The sequence below is a fragment of the Bufo bufo genome, chromosome 9 (genome assembly GCF_905171765.1).
Source record: "Bufo bufo chromosome 9, aBufBuf1.1, whole genome shotgun sequence".
In the NCBI taxonomy this organism is placed as follows: Eukaryota; Metazoa; Chordata; class Amphibia; order Anura; family Bufonidae; genus Bufo; species Bufo bufo.
In genome coordinates this window covers 200577737-200598751 of record NC_053397.1, presented here as the reverse complement: position 1 = coordinate 200598751, position 21015 = coordinate 200577737, and the positions used below count along the sequence as shown (strand labels likewise).

Here is a 21015-nt window from a genome sequence, read left to right as displayed (position 1 = left end):
CTGAGCATGTAGCTACTTGACGCTCCTTTTGTGTGCTATTCTCACAATGGGTGTAAAGTGCCACACTTGAATCTTTGCAGTCGTGACCTGCATGGCATTTCATTAAACGCTGCAGGGACGCAGGGCACATTGTACCTACAGTTTCCCTTTAATCCCCTCAAACCTGTTGTAGACTCGGACCTTTAAGAAGGAGAAAAAAAAAGACGACTTTCCCTTTTTTTTTTTCCCCCCTGCAATTTGAGGATTCTTGATCTCCTCCAAGAGCCTTTGCTTCATTCTTAAGGAATTGTCTTTGTCTGCCGTGTTTTGATGGGTGTAAAACAAACAAGATTAGATGGAGCATTCTAAGCGAAAGCTATCGCTCCGAGGGGAAGCCAGAGAAAGGTTGCCGAGGAAACGACTAGGGAAAGAGCGGAGATAGGGGAGCAGGTGGCAATCATTTGGGAATATAGCAAGCGGCGTGAAAAAAAAAAAAAAAAAAAAGGACTGAGGTTACCGCTATTATCTGCACTGCTTTATAGCAGTCACAACTTTAATTATTCTGTACATATAGGTGCTAATTACATCTCTGCGCAGATGCACAGAGAATTACTGAACACTATTTTTAAGCATCTGTTCCTCTGTATCTTTTTATGTTTTGTGCCTACTGAGCAAGAAGAGCGAGATCTGGTCCAATGTAGTTATTTGCATTTTTTTTCTCTATATGATATACATGCCATACGACTAGGCAGCTACATAGGTGCATCGAGGTATAGCTATATGTATACCGTCCTCGATCTCTACTTTCTCCATCCGCTACCTACGAACAAGGCGGATATCCTATAGCAAAACAGTTAAATAGTTTATTTTACATGTTTCAAAAATGGGCTTTCCGGGCAGCAGCAGGGGGTTGAGTTGGAACAGTCCCCCAGCTGGTTTTAAGCAGACAGCAGAATGTTCCATGAGCCTTGGAGCTTTCATCTTCTGAAAGGAGCCCACGTTTTACCTTCTTGACTTTCGCACCTTTAATGTTAGCTAGCGGTAGGAGGTAAATAAATGTCTAGAAAAGGCAGGGGAAAAAGAAATTGTAAAAGTAAAAAAAAGTGCCGGTGGTGGTGGTGGTGGGTGTCTACGAATTGGGCATGGCAGCCTATAGTCCAAAAAGTATTGTATTAATTAGTCTATTCCATAGGTTCTCCGATCTAGACATAGCCAATCAGTACTAACATGCCTTTAGATCACCATAGGGTGATGCTTTGATGGGATTTTATTGTTATTATTTTGTTGTTGTTGTTGCGTTTTATGAAATTTCCACAAAAAGTTAGGAAAATCTTGGAATTTGGACTGTTGGGTGTCTAAGCCTTTGTTGAGTAAGAAAATAGAAATTCATACATCAGTAAGAGGGGGACATATAAACCCTGTAATCAAAAGATGTGTTTCACTCCAGTGCACACGACGCCTCAATTTCCATCGTGTTGACTAAATGAATAATGTTATAGAAGGACAGACTCTATAATGGAGAGACTGCCTGTAACAGAAGGCAATTGTTACATTGTGTTCCTCTCCGGCATGCCTCTCATCTTGTTGTCCTCCCATGTATCTTAGCCATTATTTGCATGTGGTTTCTGCACAGGAGTTTTTGTGTGTATGGGGCGTTGATGCATTATGGCAAGTGCTTTTGGCCTTGGTAGAGCCTAGAGTAGAGAATCATTTTGTTAGACCAAGCTAACAGTCCTTTGGTATATCACATTCCCATTATAAGGTGTATTTAGTAATATGGAGGGCTATCTCTGTGTATCACCTCCTTCCCTTGCTGGTCTAAGATGAAAAAAACATAGAGACACTGATTAACTTACCATCCAAGCTACTGTACGCCTGGACTAATACTTCCTGTTTGTCTGTTACGAATTGCATTGCCCAGAGCTTCCTGAGAGGAAAAAAAAGAAGAGGAAAAAAATGTCCTTCTTTTACTGCATTCCCATTGGAATATGGAGGTCCATGACAGGAGGCTGGAAAAAAAAAAGAGTGATGGAAACTTCAATAAAAAAAAAAATCTGCTATGATGTTTTTTTTTAAATTGAGATTGGAAATGGTGTGGAAGTGGCTTAGTTTTCAACATGGCTGGTGTGCCCATAAATATGTTGTGCAAGGACGCTCAATCACATGCTCAATAGGAGGTCTGATCATTGGATTTGCTATCTGGAGAGTAGAGGGAAAACAAAGTCTCCAGTTATTAGCGCGTTGCATGCATGTGGTATTGTGTCAGGGCATCCTTTAGGGTACGGACACACACGGTCTGGTTTTCTTATGCAGTTTCGGAAGTCCTATCTGACCTTTATGATCCACTTCCTGATTTTTTGGGGTTCTAAACCTGACCATGTGGTCGTACCCTTACTGTGGGTAGCCAAAAAGGAATAACCCTATGCTCTGTAGGGAGAGCGGGAAACACAGGCGTGTGGATTTTACTTCATGGTTTGTGCAGATGAAAAGAATAATTTGCACTGTAGATTTAGAATCGTAGCACATGGAATGGTTAAAAAAAAACTTTTGAATTCCCTGGCTTAATGCAAACCTTCATATATTCCTATGAGCTCACAGCTTCCACGGACACCTCGTCGAATGATCTCAACCCAATAATGTGGTCTATCGATGCCCTTCATGTGGTGAGAAGGCTGTTCCCACATTCTTCTTCCATAGACTATCCTGGCTTCTCTCGATATGCTAACAGTTCAGCACCACGGCCAGCAGCTTAAAGGCCTTGGTCAATCCTTTTTCGAGTCTCAGACTCTGACATCGTGTTCGCTGTCTTAGGATCTGTCTTCTTTTGTGAATTTAAAACCCAATTCCCTCTCATTTCCTTTGTTCTGAAATGATCACTGTCTCTCGGCAGCTACTGATTTCCATGAAACACCCCCTCCTCCCTTTTATTCTTTACCTCTTTGTTTGCCAAATGCACTGAGCATCGGCACTGTAATCTTTGCTTGTCCTGCACTGAACACCTCCATCGGTTGTCCTCCATTTGCCTTTTGGACTGTGGGGTGGAGTGGTGTCCTGTCCCCGCTCTGCGTTTAGGCTCTTCGCTTATAGTCATAGGAATGTGTCTGAGGAATAACAGAAATATAGATGAGAAATATTCCTTCGCCCAGTGGACGTATATTGATACCAAGCCTGGCGGACTTGCTGAGCGGCATACATGCCACTCAGTTATTTGTCTATGGGACAGCAGAGTGTGTGGACGTATAGAATAAAGTGCTGCAATGCAGTATTTTTTTCAATGTCATTAGGGTGTTTAGGGTTCGACAAATATTGTATTTAGTGGGACGTCATAAAAGGCATGTCTAATTTCCAAGCTGCCTGTCAGATGGGAGGGGGGGGGGGGGGGGGACGACACATCCTCAAATTTCTCCTCCCTCTGTTTTTGTGTTGGCAAATATTTTCAAGGTTCACCAATTATCCACAAAGGGGACAGCTTGTGAAGGTTACTCCATGAGTCCAATCAACAGTCGCTCTTCTTTCGCTCTGGGACGTTCACCTACTTCAGTTTAACATTTCTTCTGGACCAGCCCCCCAAAAAGTGAGGGTACTATGTAAACGCCCCGCCAAAATAAAACGGATGACTTTACCATTGGTCTGGTGTTACGTAATGCACATTATCCTTCCTAACGTGAAGTAATAAAAGAGAAGAATTCCCTATCTAGGAGAGTTTGAGTTTGTCACGTAGCATAGAGCAGGATGATATAGTGTGTTATTTACACTTTTCCATGGGATCGCAGATAGACATTGAGAGCTATTTTATCAGCAATCATGATGTTAAAGGATACAGCAGTATAAAAATTCAGCTCTGCTACATCAGTGAATGCACAGCTGTAAAGGGGGGGGGTGGCTTAATTAACATTATAGGTAACTTTACCATATTTATTTATAAACATATTACAATACGTATTTATACATATGTTATAATAGATATTTATACATAAAAAAACCTTAGACGGTTGTATTAGTATTCTCAATGCACAAGCGTAAAGTTAATTGACAAACTAAACTTTGCGACATCTTTATCGGTGAAAGATTTGAAACTTGTAGAATCCATTAATTCTGTAAAATGCACTAAATTAATGGATTTAAAGGGAACCTGTCCTCAGCTTTATGCTGACCGTACTGAGGGCAGTATAAAATAGTGACAGAAATGCTGATGTCAGCGGTGTGTGACTCATCAGCTAAAAGTAAGTGGTTGCCGAGAACCAGCATCATAATCATTACAGCCCAGGCCTTGAAAAGAGTCCAGTCTACCAGAGAAGAGTCCTGGTTATTCCTAATCTCCTGCTCTCTCTCGCCCATCTGCTGATGATTGGCAGTTCTCTCCTAGAGAGAAAGGGAGAAAACTCGGTATTAGACGGTCAGTCATCAGCAGGAGAGCAGGAAGTCATGAATAACCAGGACTCTTCTCAGGTGGCCATGACTCTTTTTTTCCAGGCCTAGTCTGCAATGATTGTGATGTTGGTTCTCGGCAACCACTTACTTTTAACTTATAAATGACAGTCCGCTGAAATCAGCTCACCTGTCTCTACTTTATTCTGCCGTTAGTCTGGGCAGCATAAAGGTGATGACAGGTTCCCTTTAAGTATGTGGTTTGTCTATGTCCGTCAGAAACCTGATCTTGCTGAAAATCTACAGCTGCCCTCTGATATAAAACCAGTAAGAGACTGAAGGAGCATTGCAGACGCCTGACACGTGTGCCCCAAAATCCACCATAAGAATAAGCAGGTTAAAATAAACACTTTATTGAATAAATTAGACATCCCCCTCGTTCTTATAGCTCCAGGCTCCGTCTTGCGGTGTGGACAGAGTTTATGTCTTGTGTAGTCAATTGTTTCTCATTACATTGATTCCTAGGGACGCTTAAATGTGCACTCTTGTAACGACCCCTGACCCCGGGCACTGTCACATTTACGGCACCATAAAGGATAGTCTTATAAAGCTATAAACATAACCGTTCAGACGCAGCCATCCGGAAAACAAGAAAGAGCTGATGCATAAAGGAAGGATTAAGATGCAAATATTTGCAGCTCCGTGACAGCTCATAAAAGAGAGGAAAGACTTTTGTTGAGTCCAATAGACATTTGGCGGTATTATTGTATGCGCAAGGAGGTAGATTGATGTGAGCGGGCAGGGTATCAAGAAAAGCAAAAATGGCTTCCATCTACACTTACACATAGGCCTCTGATAACCCTTATTCTATTTTATTATGTGTAAAACTTTCAGGTAATCCACTTGATTAAAGTTTTTTTTAGATTGAACACCCACTTGAAATATACGGTAGTATTAGGGCTTTATGATTTAAAAGAGTGAAGGTTCCTCAATCAGAACCTCTATCAATTACCCAAAGCAGAGATTGGCTATGAAGAGCCTCTCTGGTGGACCCGACAAGTCCTGAATGCCACACTTCCACAGACACCTTATTAATATAAGTTTGCGCCATGTAATACCTCATTTCTCCTGTAGGAATGCTGCAGGATAACAGAGCAGTTTGCTGCCAAGTTCCCACATAGATTACAGAGGAGTTGCTCAGCCGCACAACCACTGTTGCCAGCTTATTTATGGGGGTCCAAAGCAGAGAACCCCTTTAGGTTTTTATTAGAATTAGATTACGCACTGACTATGTGTGATGCAACCCTTCTAATAGAAGCCCAGACTGTCCCTAGCACCATATTGAAAAGACAGATTGGAGAAGAAGGGGGGGGGGGGTTTGGTCAAAGTAGAAAAATTTAATGTATTGGACCAGTGATCTTGGTCCAGTTTTCCCATTATCTAATATATCTATACATGACTATTGAATTTTCCTCACGTTATTCTAGGTGGTCTACGTAACAGGTTGTGTGCAATTACAGTTATGGTCTTGAGTATTTTAGTGGGTATCACACAAGGTGTCCAGTGTCTAAAAACGCACATAAGAGACGCCAGTGTTACCGAAAATACCATAAATTAGTGTTTTCTTTGACCTTGTATGATCAGATTCTGAAAAGACATATCATATAAAATCACTGACATTACAGGTGGTGAATGGAATAATATCTCACCAATCAACCAAAAAATCCTATAGTCCAGTACAAAGACTTCTCCTCTGTGAATAGAAGTAGTACAAGAAGTACACCATTAAAGTCATCCACATCTGTAGTATTAATAGAGGCACTATCAATATTCACGTTGCGAGTACGTTTGGGCCATATGAAGAACATTGTGACCTTCTCATGAATTTCTGGGACAAATGTATGTCAAAAGAATAGGGGGTTTAGCACGCATTTGATGGGTCTACCTTTGGATACCGTTTTTTTAAGGTTCTGCGTAGCATAAACTTGTATTCCATTTAACACCATACGTACATTTTTTTTACACTATGTTTTTTTCTTCATTAAAAGTCAATGGAAAAAAAAAGATTCCAGCGCATGTGGTACTTCTTGCATTTGGATCCCAGCATACTTACGTAAGGATCTCCCAACTGGGACGTACAGTAATGAGACTCTCACAGTACAGGCTGTATGGAGTTGTCCGCTGCTATGTTCATTCTGTCTGATATATAGGAATTCATTATCTATTGGCTGGATATACGGTATATCCCTGTCCTATATTATATACAGTTTGCAACATATGAATAGAATCTGCGGGGACACTCGGAAAATGAATCTATTCACATGTAATAAAATATTAAAATCTATATCATACTAGTTAGTAATGCAAGATAAGGGGGAGAGGAGTCTGTGCAGGCGGTCAATGCTGTTAGGTAGTAAGATGCCAATTATGTAATAATAAGAATATATTAATCATCATAGTAACCTAATGATAATATCTTCATTGTTGTATAAAAGTAATGTGCTAATAACCATATCATGACAATAGTAATCATATGACAATAGTAATAATATAGCAATTGTAGAATAATATATTAAAAGTCATGTCATCAAATAAGTTATCATATAATAATATAGCATTTGTATTATAATAATAATAATAATAATAATAATATTATAATAATAATAATTATTATTATTATGCAACGCTTTGCCCCCACAAATACGGAAGCAACTGTATGACATAGCGCTATGCTATTTGTGTAGTGCAGCATCCTATATATTACGCGTATTGCAAGTGCACACTACGCAAATTGTGCCCGGGTGAATAGAACTGAGCGCTATTTGTTAAGTTGGTATATATATATATATATAGTATATAGCACAACAGTTGAGGTGAATGTATACTACTGGCATATACCAACCATACATCTGCCAATAGGTACTACGACTGGCTAATATGAATGCCTATGTGCACAGCAGATATATACAGTATATTGGGAGAATTTGCAGCTGATCAACCAGGGGTGCACCACCAATGAGGCCAGGTGAAGCTATCGCCTCAGTCAGCAACAGGTAGGGGCAAGAGGGGAGCAGCAGAAAAAGCATGGGCAATGAGCGCTTTTATTGTGGCAAAGGGGTTAGGTTAAAAAATTGGCATCGAGGGAGGGCGCCGTTTCAGTTTTCGCCTAAGGCAGCAGAAAGGCTAGGTGCACCCCTGTGTCCAACCATCGTGGGAGGAACGTAACCTATGAGGCCTTGAAGATTAGCACTAATACTATCCCCTTGTATAAGAGAATGGCCACACGGTCAGGTTTCTTGCTGCAGTTTTGGAAGCAAAACCAGGATTGAATTAAAAAACACAAAAGCTGTATATCTCCTTCAGGCCTCCCTGCACACGACCGTATCCTTATTTTGGTCCATAAACCACGGATCCAGAATCCACGGATACCTTCCATGTGCATTCTGAGTTTTTCTCAACCTTATCAATAGAATTGCCTATTCTCGTCTGCAAAACGGACCAGAACAGGACATGCTCTATAATTTATGGAGCGGATCCGCAAAAAGATGCAGATGTGGGCATGGCCTTATAGGAATGAATAGGTGAGCGTGCTATCCTGCGAAGATAGCACATGGGTGATACATACGGCCATGTGCATGAGCCCTTATACTTTCTGATGTTGGCCTCTAAAACTGCATCAGGAAGCCTGAGCGCGTGGCCGAATCCTTACTGATCCATTATCATTCTGATCAGCTTTAATTAGTAATCTCCTAATTTCCATGTTGGGGACAAATAGCAATACACAACACAAAATCATTGCGCGAACCCATTTTGTCACATTTCGTATTCGTCGAGGACAGAGGAGGATCCGAGTGTCTATACCGTCCACTAATACATTCTGAAAACCATCCCTAAAAATTCCCCTCCCCCGACATGAAAGGGCAATGAGGTGGTTTAAATGGCCTTTAATTGACTTGGCCTTGCATCATTTTTCACCCAGACTTGTTCCAAAGACCAGAAGAACTGGAAACTCGGAGTTCCTCCTGCTTTGCTCCACCATCCCTCATTATTCTGTATCCCCAGAGGATCAGGTGATCTTGAAAGGCTAAGGAAGTGTTTAGAAGCACAGAGAATCTTTAATTAAATTGGATGGAGACATGGCACGGGTGTGTGTGCGCGCGGGAAGGGGAGGGGGTAAGAAGGTCGGATAAATGGATGTGCACGCACATTTGCAAAGATGTGACTGCAGCACAGTACAAAATGCAGAGCCAGCTCACAAAATGCAGCTCCGCGCTCCCTCTCCTGCAGGAAATGTTAACCCTTTCATTCACCGGCGATGCTGATCCTTCAGCCTTTTTTTCCTGGAAGCAACAATGCTTTTACTCCATCTTTGTATTTATTTGGGATGCTTCTGCCTGTGCAGTAATATTGCCATGTGAATGGAGATGGGTGGATGTTTATCTGCAGTTCCACCGATAAGATATTGAGATATCGCTATGCGATGTAGCAATTTCTGCCCTGCTACATCTGTGATGTGCAATGCAAACTCCTTTTTCTGAAAAAATATTAATATTTTTAGTTCACCAACTGCCTACAATTCCTGAAAATATATTAAACAAATGTTACATGCAATATCATAGAGTCACAGCAAGGCTCCGTCTCTAGGGGGCCAGAAAAAGAGCTGCCACCTGGCCAGTGTATGGCGGTGTGCTGGGAGCATGATGAGGGGCCCGGTTCTGCTGTCTGTTAATAAAGAATCAAATACACCATATAATGATAGATAGATAGATAGATAGATAGATAGATAGATAGATAGATGATAGATAGATAGATAGATAGATAGATATTAGATAGATAGATATTAGATAGATAGATAGATAGATAGATAGATATTAGATAGATATGAGATAGATAGATAGATAGATAGATATTAGATAGATATGAGATAGATAGATAGATAGATAGATAGATAGATGGATAGATAGATATATAGATATTAGATAGATAGATAATAGATATGAGATAGATAGATAGATAATAGATAGATGATAGATAGATAGATAGATAGATAGATAGATAGATAGATAGATAGAATACTGGATAGATAGATAATAGATAGGTAGCAGCGTTGACAACACTGCTGGTTTCAGCGGCTTTATAGATGGATACTTGTGCCTATTAGGATATTGGAATCCTCGTAGAGAGCCACAATTTTTAAAAAAATTATGGGGGAAATCTATTAATCCCTGCACTCCAGAACTTTGGCTTTAAAAAGTTTTTGGGCTTATTTGGATAGGAGAGGTCATCGACATTCAAAACCTGGAAAACCCCTTTAATTAATAGAAGGAATTAAGAAAATTAAAATACTTAAATAGGAGAGCATCGGAGCATGAACTGCTCCGATGCTCAAGTCAGGGGGGCTGCCTGGGTGAAAATGGAGGTATGTCCTGGGTCAGCTCTGAACCCGGACATCCCCTTTCAAGCTAAAACCAGTTGTGGGTCCAAAACACTGAAGACGAGCAAAGCCTTCTACTATATCTTTACTCTGTGCAGGCTCCTCTCCGGGTTTTCTCTCAAAATTACTGATGCCAAGAGGCTCCATTTTGGTGGGACAATCTCGTAAAGGGGCAGGCCGTAAACTCCTTAAGGCCCCGAGTAGGTGCTTTGTGGAAGTAAATGTTTCTTGCCCATTCCCGGGTGGTCCGGGCTTACATGTCCCAAACTTTATTCTTTACATGCTGATGTAAAATACTAATGCCTAATACTGCCATGTGAACCACGCCTGTCCATCAATGCCGTCCTGATTGTCTAAACATATCAGATTTAAGAAAATGAAAGAAAGGCTCATTGTTGCCCATAGCAACCAATCACAGTCCAGCTTTCATTTTGTATTCTGCTCTTGTTACCTGAAAGCTGCCCTGTGATTGGTTGCCATGGGCAACAAAGGCAGATTTTCTTTTAGTCAGTTTTGTAAATCTGTGTAATCCATGTACTAATTAATCTGAAACTATGACGATTTTAATATAAAGCCTGGTGCACAAGGCCGTATTAGAAATCCAGTAATAAGGACCTCATAACCAGTCCCGTTCTCTTCCTTCATGTCCTCTTGTTTATTTCCACAGGGAACAAACCTGGCACATAGCATTACCCTGAATGGAGTCATTCTCTGGTAGAGGCCCCATATGTGAAGTGTCTATAGCTCCATAACACGGACCTACAGAGGCTCCATTAGTCAATTGCCACATGTCCAAAGACTAGATTATCAGGTAAAAAGGGTTCTCTGGGCTACAGATATTGGCGACCCACCCTCGGGATAGGTCATTCATATCTGATCAGTGGTGGCCCGATACCCAGCACCCCCATCAATCAGCTGTTTTGGGGCGCCATGGTGCCAGCGGCTATATAGTGTACAGAGAAGATAGCTCTGTACACTGTGCAGTGGCCGTGCCGGGATACTGCAGCTCAGCTACCGCTCAAGTGAAAGGGAGCTGAGCTCAGTAGGCCGGCACTGAAACTACATGGCGTACATCACATTATACACTGCTTATATCCAGGGGTCACGACCACAGCTGCAGCCCAGTTACAAGGTGGCTGGAGGGGGAGCTGCTGCGCATGCGTAGCTATGTGTGCTCTCACGATCCAGGCCATCAGAGAGGCCGCCACTTTTTCCTATAGTATGCAAGCACGACCACTGCTACTGGATTGCAGGGTGGTCGTAACCTCTGGGTGCGAGCAGTGTATAATGCAATGGAAAAATGAATCCAGCCAGCAAAGAAGGCAATATGGAAAATTACAAAACATTAGTAAGAGCCTGGTAATAACTTTCCCTACATGATAAATGTCACTTGCTGAAGTGAAGCAAACCCTTTAAGGTTCCAACTTCCATGTAACTCAGGACAACCATGTGCATGAGGCCATTGAAGAATGCCATTATTCGGATGTTACCACATTGTACTTGAAAGTGAATGGCAAAAAATCTGCGCAGATTTTGCCACGAATCTGCCGCAAAATCCATATACGTTAAGATACCTGCAGATTCGTTGTTGATTTTGTTGCGTTTGTATTGCAAAGGATGAAATAAAAAAATAAAAATAAAAATTGCCATGATGCGGTTTTAATATCGCCAATTTCCTTGCGGATTCTGCACAAATTTTCCATTTGCAAAGTCTAGACGGAAAATCCGCAATGTATCAGCCCCGTGCAGTTGTGCTGTTCTAAATACATCGAATTTCAATAATCTGCCTTTCCAAACAACATTCAATGCTCTTCATCTAGATCCTTTGTCTCATCTATTGGGTCGACATGCTTTTGTTCTTCCAAATTGGAATTCTCCATTTTCTATCTGCGACCCGGGCTCCATATTGTATAACTTCCAGAGCTCGCACATAGCTTTCAATGCCTGCCCATAGGATTGTGCTTTCCTCCTCACAGTATGTGATGCTTAGTTAGCTACTAATTATTATCTCTGCATTCACAACAAAGACGGAGAAGAAGTGAGAGAGAACCAGGAGTCCTCGCGTTTCGAGTTTATTCTGGAAATAAGTGTGTTTCTGGCTTCACCAGCGACCAGCTTGTCCTTAATGTAGTCATTAAAAACAGCGGAGACGTATTGAATTGATGGAAATATAATCAAACGCTATAGGGGAGACACTGGCTGATGGAATCGTTTCATGGGGTCTGGCGATATAGTATTTCTGTCCTGTTGCCTCGACTGTATTGATAGCTAAACGGAGTAAGTGATTTGTTTTCCGGCAAAATGCAAACCATTGGAACACAATTTGTAGCAATATCGATGTAGCAGAGGTCAATTTGTCATTCAGCCGTTGTGCATCACGATAAGTGGCTGATCGAGGCCTCGTCTATGTGCAGACTATGCGGATCTTTACAGATAGCGATGGCTCATACAACAGAACCATAAGCACTCCATGTGCTGCCATATGGTGCCTCTGTTGGGCACCGTATTGTGGAATCCAAACATGCAATTATTAGAGATGAGCGAATAAATTCTAAACAAATCAAATTTGACCTGAATTTTTACCAAAATTTGGCTCAAATCCAGATCAGAATTCTTTTTGGGCAATTCAGTTTGGTTGAATTTCCCAATATGGCGTTAGCCATTTTTCAGATCAGTAGAGAGGAAAGAGGAAGAAAGAGGATCACATGACCCCAGGCAGAAAAAATAAAATATCAACAGCATCCCGCAAAAAAACAGATCCTGTTGCATCAGTTATGCATAGCATCCGTTTTTTTTACAGGATTCTATAAAAAATAAAAAAAATAAACTATCCTGTTGCATCAGTTGTTACCCGTTTGAGCCATTTCCATCTGAGATCCATTTTTTTAGATGGAAAAAGCACTGCCTGCAGGGGATTTTTTCCCGTCTAAAAAAACCCAAAACGATTTCAGACGGATATGGCTGAAAAGGATGACAACTTATGCAACAGGATCCTCTTTTTCACAGGATCCTCTTTTTTTTCTTCTCTCTCTTCTTTTGACGGATCATAAGAACAGAAAGCTAAACAGTGATGTGAACTCACCCTTAGGCCTCATACACACGGCCGGGCCGTATTGCGGCCTGCATACGGCGGGTCCGCAATACACGGGCACCGGCCATGTGCACTCCACATTACGGATACGGACCCATTCACTTGAATGGGTCCGCAATCCAGGAGATGCGGTGCAGTGCGAAACGGAAGCACGGATCGGAGGCCCACGGAAGCGCTACAGAGTACTTCCGTAGTGTTTCTGTCCGTGCCTCTGCACCGCAAAAAAATAGAACATGTTCTATTTTTTTACGGTGCAGACAGATCACGGACCCATTCAAGTTGAATGGGTCTTGATCCGTCCCGACCGCCGCACAGATGCTGCCTGTGCATTGGGGACCGCAAATTGCACGGAACGGACGCACAATGGCCGTGTGCATGAGGCCTTATTCAGACCCAAATTGTATCACCTGACCGATTTGGCCAAATTGAACCCGAATTACATTTCTAGAAATGTGGTTATCACTAGCGATTGTTTTCCTCTTTCTGTAGGTTACCGTTTGTAATTGTACAGGTACAGTATAGCCCAGGGATCAGCAACCTCTGGCACTCCAGGTATTGTGAAACTACAACTCCCAGCATGCTCTATTCACTTCTATTGGAGTTCCAAGAACAGCTTGGCAAGTTTGCATGCTAGGCGTTGTAGTTTCACAACTCCTGGAGTGCCGGGGGTTGCTGATCCCTTATAAAGGCCCATACACCTCTGTGGCTGCCGTATTGCTGCTCTTTACAACAGTTGGAACCTTAAGTTGAAAAAAGGCACAAGCCTTTAAAGGGGCTGTCCAGGATTTTTTTTTTTTATTGACTGAAAAGCAGGGAATGTGATAAAATAAAAAAATAACCAGTTCTTACCTGGTAAATCCCCCATTGCTCCATCATCACTGCTCCGATGGTCCAATCTATTCCACGGCACCTCGCTGAGGTCAGTGATTGGCTGCAGCGGTCACGTGAATGTGTTTGACATCATTACTGCAGAACACATAAGCAAAGCCCAACGGTGACCCCCAAGAGCAGTGGCCCTCAGGAGCGGTGACCTCCAGGAGTGGTGGCACTGGAGAGGCCGGAAATGAAGTGGTTATTCTTTAGTATTTTATCACATGCCCTGCTTTAATCAATTTTTTTGAAATCCTAGACAAGCTCTTTATAGTAATGAAGTGGGACTATGCCAAAATGAGAATCATCACCTGCTGCAAGAACAAATCCAGGTCTGCTACATTTGTACAGTAAAAGGGTCAACTAGCAGGTCAGATACGGATATTCTCGGGTCCGTCATTCGCTATATGATTAGTTGCTATTTTTTTTTTTTTCTAACATGAAGCTATTTGTCAACTTGATATCCTCCAGGTATACAATTATAAGGCATTTGCACTTAGCTAAATCATCACCCCCTGAGAGTTTAATTAACACTGTGTTCTTAATATTTCTATGTTTTATTTAATTTTCAAAGACTCCTTTCCTGCTAGTTTATTCATTTCAAATTAGCATTTTTTTTTTTCCTTGCATGAAATATCTTTGGGTATTATTAAAAAGACGATTGTGTATTGGGCTATTTTTAATATCGGATTGAATTTGTGCGTGCGTGATCCGACTGGCCAAGTATTATTTGTTCCTCATAAATTCATTTTAATAACATAATACCGAGGAAGTTAATTATGGTCAGAGGAGGCAATTGCCTTATGTATTTTCACTGCCTTTTTACAGATTCAGCCGGCACTAGGTGATGGTCAGGTCCTGGGTCTTTAACGGGGGTATTATTTCGTTAGAACAAGATTTTGTCCATTCACAGATCCGTGGGGGTTTGACTGCAAAGATCGCCTAGATCACGATGAACGGGGTACCCTTCACCCGCGCTGGTTGAACACGTGCACTTCTGTTCCATGCACTTCTGAGGGACCATCGGAAATAGTTGAGCGCTGTACTCTGACAGTCCTATAAAGATTATTGGAGCGTTGGGGCTCATACTTGACCAGAGCTCCATTCAAATTGGGGACATGTGGTTGACAAGATTGGCATGTACATTGGTAAAAATATACATTTTAGTATCAGCTTTTCATTATCACATTACTGGTTTTATGTTCTGCCTTGAGAAAACTGTTCAATGCAGATATGTTACATCCGGTTACATTGCTGGAATACAGATAGCGGAACGTCAAAGATTTTATGGATTTGTAATGTATGTCTCTCTGCAAAGTATCATCAAGAAAATCATGACATTCAAAATTGTAATTGCCATTCTTCTCCTGGCTACAGTGATACCATCTGTAGATTGTACAGTCCATATAGATGGGAAGGTAGGAAAATAACACATGTCAGAAGATGGAGGGTATGGTTGTGTGAACCTCACCAGGATCGGGAAATATTGTGCATTCTAGTAAGGCATCCATCTTCTTTTCCGTCCAACCATGTCCAGTGGTCACTCAAGTAACAATATTAATTTGTTCCAGGAAGACCATTATAAGGCCTCTTGCACAAAAACCTTTTAGTGTTTTGCGGTCCGCAAAAAATACGGGTGACGTCCGCGTGCATTCCGTTTTTTGCAGAACGGAACAGCTGGCCCCTGAAAGAACAGTACTATCCTTGTCCGTTATGCGGACAATAATAGGATATGTTCTATCTTTGAATGGAACGGAAAAACGGAAATATGGAAACAGAAGGCATACGGAGTACCTTCCGTTTTTTTTTGCGGATCCATTGAAATGAATGCTTCCATATACGGTCCGTATACGGAACACAAAAAACGGAACGTAAACGAAAAAAAAACGTTTGTGTGCAAGAGGACTAAGATGGAAATATAACTTGTGAAAAATTAGTACAGTGAGAAGTCTTTGAGGTGACCCAAAAATACATAGAAAAGAGGGATAGTCTTCTTGAAGGAGATGGCCAGTATGTATAATATATGGTGGAACTGAAAATCTGTCAAATGAAATCAGGTCTGGATAAAGGTGTGGTTTTCTCAGTGAGGTCGTCTTTTGGAAAGGTTTCAAAAAGGTAGAGATAAACTAACTAGACTAATATACAAGATGGAAATCTATGGCCTATGAAACTCCATTACATGGTGAAATATTGTAACCCAAGGCCATTGTAACTTGAAGTACTGCTGTATGTAGACATTTACAAGCAACCGAAAAACAGCACTCAGGTTGACCAGTTTTGGGCTAGGATTCCTTTGGCCCACCAAAGGAAGTTATTCACACGCATAACATATTAAAGGGGTTGGCCCAGGTGGCCAGGAAACAACAGGAAGGCCTGTTGCACTGCAGTGGTAGCTACTGAAACAGAGGAGGGCTGGCCCACTTGGTGGTTGGTTCTTAGTCCCATCTCGACTTAGTGATGGACAAATTTATTATTTGTGAATTAATCCATAAGAAATAACTCCTAGCAGGAAGTAATTGGTTCCAAATTCACCTTCAAATTGGGTTGTCTTTTTAGCCTCCTTTTTATATTAACAGTCCATTATTGTGCCTGGCCTGGCGTTATCTTCTGGTACTCTTCTTGTCCTCTACCCTGAGGCTAAGCCCTAACACTATAAGATATTGCATTTAATACATATAGAAAAAGATCACAGGAGAAATAAAAGGTATGATAACACAGATTTTTTGACTTGATATTCTACATATGTATGGTAAGGATGATACTTACAGTTCGATGGTTCTTTGCATTTGTTTGGCGCAAACGGGTGACGGCCCTCATTCTCATCTTCTCTGGTGGACCAACCTTGGGTGTAAACCATAATCTACACAAAATACATTATAGCTGCATCTACCACATCCAGTTTACCAAATTTCAACATGTAGAAGTTCTGTTAAATACTGAGCATTTTTTGTTTTAGCTTTAACAGACCTCTTTCAACAAACTTGATCATCTTCTCAATTAGTTTTAGGCTGAAGCCAGATGTGCAGGATCTTGGAATAGAGAAGTAATTATCACATCCACGTGGAAGTTGTCAGCTTTGCAGAGCCCTATTTCTGAGCTTTCTTGAAGCTCCTGGTGTGCTATAGAAGAGCCCGGAGCAAGCAAAACACAGTTTTGGGTAGAAGAGAGAAATTATTAGAAATTTATTTTCCAATGAGAACATCCAGTTTTCTGGTTTTCTGCTGTAAAACATGAAACGTTGAACAAGGATACAGATCAACAATGACATACCTCAGGGCTTTATTCCATAGAATGTAATGCTTTTGTGCAAGTCCTGCATTTACTTTATAGGCCAAGGGTCCCCAACCTTTTTTTTTTTAGGTCGTAAGCCACTTTTTTGACTATTCAAAGTGAAAGGTATGGTCAATATGATTGAGTTTTATGGCTCTTATGTATAGAGTTAATTGTGCATGTTCCAACAACTACGAAGCCAGGTGCATGGGGCCCAGGGGCCACATGTATCTGCTAAGCTGCTGGTTGGGAAACACTGTTGTAAGCTGTCTCAGTTCATGTCCTAAGATAAGATAGATGTGGTTTAAAAAGGTTTTATGGTTTTAAATAAATAGGGCTATTGATATGGAGGCAATGTGGTGTTCATATTAAGTGTATTCAAATTCAGACCACAAGAACTGATCTCTGTCACTACAGGAGGTTGCGGTATAGCAGAAATGAGCAATGCATGTAAACCACATGTAAGGGCTCTTTTCACGTGGGACAATTTTTTAAGCCCCGAAAAAGCACCTTTCAATGTTATACAAGTCGGTCGGCTCTTGTTTTCATGAGACTGAATAGTGGATGAACAATCATTCGTCTCCTGTTCAGTTTGCATAGGGCCGGTAGCACGTCCCTGTTTACATGTGACAAATGTGCCACCAACAAATGATGATTTTTGGTGCTGCCTGAAGGATATGATCTCCTGTTTGTGCCCTATTCATTAAAAAACATATAAAAAGGAGGCAACCCATCTTAATGGGGCCTTTTTCAAAATCGAGGAAGGCCCTGATGAGCCAGGCTGAAACACTGCAATGGGTGAAAAAAGGATGCCTTATTTCATTGTACTTTGGAATATTTTGTATTGAGTTTCACATGAAAAGGCTCATATTCAGAAGCCCCTTAAGGATTTGAACCTCTTACTTATTATTTTGTGGTGGTACTATATTACTTTTCTATTATAATACTATAGGTATCCTTTATCCAGGGCAAATATAAGCCAGTCAATAAGGTATTTTGGGTATTGTTCACTTTGAGGTTGATCTTTTTTCCATTTATATAAGTGAACCACAAAAAGAACCCCTCACAGTTGTCCATCACATAGACATCTCATTGATGATAAAGCTAGTCATTTGATACTTCATTTATTGCAGTGGAATTGGGGTCTTATCCACACGACACCTTATGATCAGCCTAAGGCCTCTTTCACATGAACATGTGCACTCCGTGGCCGTATTGCGGACCGCATTTGCGAATCTGCAATACACGGGCACCGTTCCGTGTGCATTCCATTCAATGAAGTGAGCGGTTCCGCAAAAAAAACCAAACGGAATGTACATGGAAAAAAAATACGTTTGTGCACATGAGCCCTTAAGGTGATGTCTTGGCCCCTCTGTGTATTTCTAACTTGATTCCTGCAAAATCCCAAACTTTATAGCAACTTTTTCTTATGAGATACCATATTGTTGGAATGACCAAAGGCGGATTTCTAGGGCCAATTATCAGGAACAAACGTTACTACGATTGCTCATTCCCGATAATGGGTCTGTGTAAATCTGCTGAACGATCACCCAATGAACCATGTGAATTCATCGTTGATGCGGCCCATTAAATCATCGTTTCTGGGCAGCAGATCACCCTGTGTAAGCAGTAACAATTAATCTGTATGAGGATGAGTGATGGCAGTAGCCGACCCTTGTCCCCATACAATGGAGGAGATTGCTGCATATAAATGCAGCTCTTACCTCCTCTGACGAGTAGACAGTTATTGGGATCAGTCCCTTCCTGATAATTGCCTGCTAAGTCAAGCAGTCTAGATGTAGCATACCCAATTAAGTATTGTATTGTAATTGGCACCAGTGCATAAAAGTTATTAAAAGTTTGGGTGCAATCTTCAATCCCCATTGATCTCCAATACTCATCTACTACCCCCATCAATCTTTGATGGGTTAGGTGAGCAGGTACCATATAAAACATAAAAAATACTATTTTATTTTATAATGTCTTTCTTTGGTGACAATGTGCCTCTACTGAATTCAAATACGAATGTAGTACAAAGCAGAGTCTGATATTTATTTGGATTAGGCCTATTACACACGACCGTATAGCTTTTTCAGTGTTTTGCGGTCCATTTTTCACGGAGATCCTTTGTTCCGTTTTTTGTTTCCATTGTGTTTCCGTTTCTGTTCCATTTTTCTGCTCCGTTTTTCCATATGGCATATACAGTATACAGTAATTACATAGAAAAAATTGGGCTGGGCCTAACATTTTCAATAGATGGTTCCGCAAAAACGGAACGGATACGGAAGACATACGGATGCATTTCCGTATGTGTTCAGTTTTTTTTGTGGACCCATTAAAATTAATGGTTCCGTATACGGAACGCAAAAAACAGCCTGTAAACGGAGAAAATAAATCGTCGTGTGCATGAAGCCATATAATGGAATAAGAGTGAGCAGAAAATGTAGAACTTACCAATTTAGGGCTCATGCACACGAGCATGTGTGCCCCGTGCCCTTGTTGCGGACCATGGGCATCGTCTGTGTGCACGCCGTTTGAGGATGCCCACCCATTGACTTTAATGGGCCCGCGATCCACAAGAGACGGTCCTCTTGTTCTATTTTTTTATAGTGCGGAGGCACGGACTGAAATCCCACAGAAGCGATTCATAGTGCTTCCGTGTGCCTCCACACCTCTCCGTATCTTGAGGATTGCAGAGCCATTCAAGTCAATGGACTGTTTGTGGTCCGCAACGGGGCACAAACGCTCGTGTGTATGAGTCCTAAGGCTAAATTCACAATTCCGTATTCATTTTGCAGTCCACAAACCACGGAATCAATCCGCAAAATGCAGATACCGGTCGTGTGCATCCAGCACTGTCTGTGGGCCCCATTGTCAAAACAAGAATAGGGCATGTTCTATCATTTGTGGCCTGATTGCACAGATGCGGACCCGCACATGGATTGGTATATATTTTATGATCTAACAAAGTAAAAAATTAAATAAAATTAATTATGGGAATTATTCAAGTGAATGAGGCTGCACTGAAATACCAGACATAGCCCATGGTCAATTGCAGTGCTGTTTCGGGGGGAAGGGGGGGGGATATTTTTCCTCTTATCCTGGGTAACCCCTTTAAATGTATACCCTCATTCAAAACCCTGTGTAAAGAAACACCCCCAATTTAGAAAGAGTTGAAACATTGTATGTGTTTTCCTTTTGCAAAGTCAATGTTAGAGGCCTTACCCACACAAATGTGGTCTGACTTTTATTTTACCGCTACAAGAATGCCGTAGAAACTGCTTATGTTTTTTTTTTTTCATACTGCATTCAGTTTTTTTTTTATGTTTTTTTTTTCACTTTTTGTTTCAAAACAAATCTGTAGATGGCATTTTTTTCAGGTGTTTTTTATTTTTTTTTGCCCATAGAGGGGAAATAATAATAGTAATTATTATTAAATCTGGACCATTGTATCTTACCACTAGCATTTTCTTCATGGTATTTTTCCCCCTTAGAGAAGGTGATGGGAAAACGCCTGCATTTTTGAAAAGAAACCAGAAAGAAAGAAAAACAAGGGGGCATAATGAACAAAAACACCAGTAGAAAAAATAAATGCTTGTCTATCATATATTTCATAATTCCCAAAGACCTTCAGCTAACCGCTGGAGCTGATGTATTTTACTGCAAAAACACACCAAAGGACACCATTAAAATGCAAAAGTTCAGAAAAAACATAAAAACCCTATATGTGTACTCACCCTCGAATCGATACAGCTGGAGTCATCTTTATGTGAATCAATGGCTTTTTTAGATGGTTATATAAACTTGCGCTCATGCTTTGCCAGCTTCTAGTATTTTATCCTTTCTCCGTAGTACATACCTGCTCCATTTCCAAGGTCAGGTGCAGTGTATTAGTAAATGAGCATGTTGGTATTTTATATTCAAGCATTAAAAATCATTATTTTGCAATTCACTTCACTCCACAGTCTTTTGTTCTCTGTGAAGTGAGTTGGGCTCGTCTTTG

The 21015-nt window shown here is 41.1% G+C and overlaps 1 protein-coding gene across 1 annotated transcript in view; it reads left to right on the top strand.

The window, feature by feature from the left end:
* The window catches only part of ELAVL4 (ELAV like RNA binding protein 4), a 92786-nt gene that overhangs the window by 497 nt on the left and 71274 nt on the right, over positions 1 to 21015 (top strand). The gene's annotated exons all lie outside the window — the stretch shown is intronic.